This window comes from Penaeus vannamei, chromosome 9 (genome assembly GCF_042767895.1).
Source record: "Penaeus vannamei isolate JL-2024 chromosome 9, ASM4276789v1, whole genome shotgun sequence".
In the NCBI taxonomy this organism is placed as follows: Eukaryota; Metazoa; Arthropoda; class Malacostraca; order Decapoda; family Penaeidae; genus Penaeus; species Penaeus vannamei.
The window spans coordinates 18,150,846-18,155,845 of NC_091557.1; positions in this window are offsets into that span (position 1 = coordinate 18,150,846).

Genomic DNA, 5,000 nt, shown 5'->3' on the forward strand with positions numbered 1-5,000 from the left:
AACTTTTACCCCATCCAGCAGTGGAGAAGGACCAAGCTTAAAGCGAGTTAAAAAAAAAAGAGGAAAATTGATTACTTCAGCGGGACTAGATTGATGATTCGAGATAAAAGAACAATCGAACCCCAGAAAAAGGTACGTGGGTCGCGGTCAACGTCGCAGACAGAACAATCCGGAACAGCGATCGAAGTGAAGGCAGAGACCCTCACTGCGCCTGCCCCTTTCCCGCCAGGCCTCTCCACTGCCCAAGATCCTAAACAAGCAGTTGAGCTATAGACAAGGATGTCAACGCTTTCTCAAGGCAAATAAGTAAAACTGTTCTTTGCAATATTGATATGATTTTTATTAATTATTTGTTTGCAATACAGTCTGATAGATATCATCAATGGAAGTACTTTTCTTTTACCTGTATGACAACGAGTTGAAATGTCAAATCACTGATTCTAGTTTCCAGAAAGTTTTAGCATAAAAGCTATGGACAAATTAGTATTCAACGTAACAAATTCATTAGATCAAATAACATATGCAGTTGCACATGATTAGCCTATGTCTGTATACTCAAAATATACATCTATAAGTAAATAAAACGAAATACTAGATAACAAACTTAGTATATCAAATTTTAATATTAGAAGTATTCCTGCCAATCTGCAAATGTTTCTTGGTGTGCTTTTATGAAATACCAACAAAAATTGACATGCTTACGTTATGTGAATCTAGGCTCGACGATTGCACAGCAGATTTAAGTAAAATCACAGGCTATAACATGTTCCATGACAGGGGTGGAGTCTGTACCTTCATTTCGGAATATTTGTCGTACAAAAATCTTTGTTTTGCTTTACTGGAAAGTATCTTGAATGCATGACTGTGGAAGTTAAACATTCGCATAACCTTTTTATAGTGCTCAGCGTGTATCGACCTCCAAAAGATATAACCTATCGGCAGTGAACTCCATAAATGGAAAGGCTGGGAGGAGGGGAAAAGTCCCTCCCACCCAGCAAGTGACGCGGACTATGGGCCCTGCTGGGGGGGCGACTGCTGGAGCGCAGGCTGGGAACGGGAACTACTCGTCTCGCCTACGCTCTAGCAGCCGCCAGCCCAGAGTGAAGCTTGTGGGGGAAAGCCCTCGGGAACCCCACTGGTGGATGATGGGGCCTGCAGCTCGCCACCCCCTTTGATGTGGGACAACGTCGGCGGGGATGGCAGAGGTGGCATCCACCCGGAATAACTGCCCGAGGTTGAACCTCAGGCGGGAAGTCAGGGTGGGTGCTTGGAACGTCCGTTCTTTGCGTCAGGATAATCGGGTGCCTCTGCTGTCAAGGGAACTGGGGAGGTTCAGAGTTGAGGTGGCTGCTCTCTCAGAGGTGAGGAGACCTGGCAGTGGCATGACCAGTGTAGGTGGCTACACCTATTACTGGTTGGGCCGCAGCGACGGTCATCACCTCCAGGGAGTAGCCATTACCATCTCCAGCAGACTCCAGCCCTCGGTATTTAAGGTTACTCTTGTAGAGCGTATAATGGTATTGAGATTGAAGCCATCTTTTGGCTTCATGTCTCTTATTGCTGTGTACGCTCCTACCAATGTTTGTAAACTTGACGTGAAAGAGATGTTCTATGCCAAACTTGCATCTGTGGCAGACAGATGTCCCCGGCGAGATATTCGCATTGTTCTAGGTGACTTCAAAGCGGTATCTAGCTGTGATCGAGATGTCTGTCAATCCTCATGGCTCAGGAGCTGATACCAGTAGTGAGAATAACCTCCTTTTCCAGGACTTTGCTAGGTCCCAGAAATTGAGGATTTCTGGCTCCTGGTACCAGCGCCCGGACCGACATCATTGGACAGGGTACAGCGATGCGGGTAATGAAACCAAGGAGATCGACCACATACTCGTTAGCACTCATTGGAGGATCCCCCAGAATTGCAGGGTGTACAGGAGTTCTGAGTTCTGTGGTACTGACCATAGATTGGTTGTGCTACCCTCCAGGTCCACTTCAAAACTCCCCAGCAGTCAAATCACCCTAGGGTGTTTCATTTGGACAGGCTTAGGGATGGGGAGTGTGCCCGTGGGTTTGCTGAGGCAATATCTGGTCGTTTCACAAGGCCCGACAGTCTGACGGACCCTTTTCTCCTGTGGGATACCTTTAAGCATGAAACGCTTGATGCAGCTCAATATACGATTGGTGTACGCCCGAGAGCAATACAGAATTTCGTCTCGCAGGAGACACTGGAAGCCACAGATGCTTGTCGTGTGGCTTGTCTGACAGGGGATCGGGAATTGCACCGGTCTTATGTGCGCAGAACTCGGTCTCTGTTAAGAAGGGACAAGGAACAGTATTAGGAGTCTTGCAGAGGAGGTAGAAGCCCATTTCTTAGTAAATGATCTTCGTCCTGCATACCAAGCCCTGAGAAAGCTGAACTCCAAGCCCTCATCACAGGTGACAGCAGTTCGCTTAGTAAGTGGTCAGATCGTTTCAAATCCTGTTGTGGTGTGGTAATGCTGGGCTGAGTATTTTGAGCAGTTGTACCAGGTTGACCCACCAACAGTTAACTTGAATGTGGGGAGTGCCAAGACCCGTTGCCGGACCCACCCATCAGTGAAGATCCTCCTTCCCTAACTGAAGTTAGGGGGGCGATCCCCAAACTGAGGAGGTATCTACGGCATACCAGCTGAACTGTTAAAGGCTGGTGGTGAACCTATGGCACGGGGGTTACATGCTGTCCTGGCTGCCATCTGGCGGTCAGGTACTGTTCCTTCTGACTTGTTGAGGGGTGTGGTCATCCCTCTCTTGAAAGGGAAGGGGGACCATTGGGACTGTAGCAATCACCGAGGCATCACACTGCTCAGTATACCAGGCAAGGTTCTCACCCACATCCTTCTGAGACGTATCAGAGACCATCTACTGAGGCATCAGAAACTGGAGCAATCCGGATTCACTCCTGGTGTCCACAATAGACTGTATCCTTGCACTTCGAGTCATTGTAGAGCGCCGTTGTGAGTTCGGGCGTGGGTTGCTTGCAGCCTACATCGACCTCAAGAAGGCGTTCATCACGGTGCATTGGGAATCACTCTGGGAGATCCTGAGACTGAGAGGAATTCCAACAAGGATTATTGGACTTATAGCAAGCCTGTATACTGGTACTGAAAGTGCTGTAAAGTGTGGTGAGGGCCTATCGAGCTTCTTTCCTGTTAATTCAGGAGTGAGGCAAGGCTGTGTCCTTGCGCCAACTCTTTTCAACACTTGCATGGACTGGATACTGAGCAGAGCTACTGTTCAAAGTCATTGTGGAGCAACACTAGGCAATATCAAGGTTACAGACCTTGACTTTGCTGATGATGTTGCTATTCTATCTGAGTCTCTGGAGACCTTAGTGGTGGCTCTGGATGCATTTAGCAATGAAGCGAAACCCTTGGGTCTAGAGGTCTCCTGGTCCAAGACCAAGATCCAGGACTATGGAGACTTGCTAGGAGAACCTGTTCAGTCGGTACGTGCTTGCGGCGAGGACATTGAAGTTACAGAGAGCTTTACATACCTTGGTAGAGTAGTTCATAATTCTGGGCTGTCAGACCAGGAAGTCAATAGGCCTGGCAGCAGGGGTCATGAACTCTCTCTACAAGAGTATTTGGAGATGTCGGTACCTGTGCAGAAGGACCAAGCTACAGGTTTTCAAGGCCCTGATAATGCCAGTTTTGCTGTACAGTAGTGAAACATGGACATTATCCTGTGCCTTGGACGCTCTTCTTGAAGCCTTTTCTAATAAGTCCTTGCGCCGGATCATGGGGCACTGTTGGTGGGACCGTGAGACTGGCACAGGACCTGTTATCTGCACAATCCGTGATCGCCAACTCAGGCTATATGGCCACCTGGCTCGCTTTCCTCAGGATGACCCTGTCCATTAGGTAGTCTCTGTTAGAGACAACCCTGGGTGGAGGAGGCCTGTGGGACGACCTAGGAAGTCGTGGCTTGGGCAGATCGACCAAACCTGTCATGAAGAATTTGAGATGGGCCGAGTCCCTGCCTGGTGTCTTGCCATGAGGGATCCTCGTGGCTGGAAGCAAAGGGTGGATGCGGCTATGCGCCCCCGTCGGCGTTAGCCCCCTTTGATTGATTGATTGATTATTTGTAACATTAATTCTATATTCGACATATTTATATAATAGTGACAGATTTAACCTGTTAAGTGTTACATCATAACTCTACATATAGGGTACCTGTAGAGGTTACAAAACGATTTTTGTATTTGCCCAAATGAACACACAAATGAAAACATTAAAAGGAATCAGTGCGCCATTTCTAAACCCTGTGCTAGGTGCCAGACCGGGACTTCCCCACCCCCACTGTGCCACATCCTTCGCTTCTGATGTGCTTCATATGCTGTCATCCAGCATATTTTCATGCAGCCATTAGTTGTAGTCATCCACAGGAAAACGAGCTAGGTACCTATATAGCCATAAAGCAAAACTGGCAATATCAAGGCCTTAAAGACACGTAACTTAGTCCTGCATAGGTACCAGCACTTCCAAATACTCTTGATGACTGACTTCATGGCTCCTGCTGCCAGACCAATCCATCTACTGACTTCCTTGTCTGGTAGCCGAGAGACATGAACTGCACTACCAAAGTATGTAAAGCTCTTTGTGACTTCAAGAAGCACGTATTGACTGAACAGGTTCTCCTAGGAGTCCCCGAAAATCCTGGATCTTGGTCTTAGTCCAGGAGACCTGCAAGCCCAGGGGCTTTGCTTCGTTGCTAAATGTATCAAGGGCCAATACCATAGATTCCAGAGACTCGGATAGAATTGCAACATCGGGAAAGTCAAGGTCCGTGACCTTGATATTGCCTAATGTTACTCCAAACTGAAGTTGGAAAGTAGCTCTGTGCATTATCCAGTCCATGCAAGTGTTGAAAAGTGTTGGTGCAAGTACACAACCTTGCCTCACTCCTGAGTTAACAGGGAAGAAGTTTGACAGCCCCCACCACACTTAACATCACTTTCAGTACCA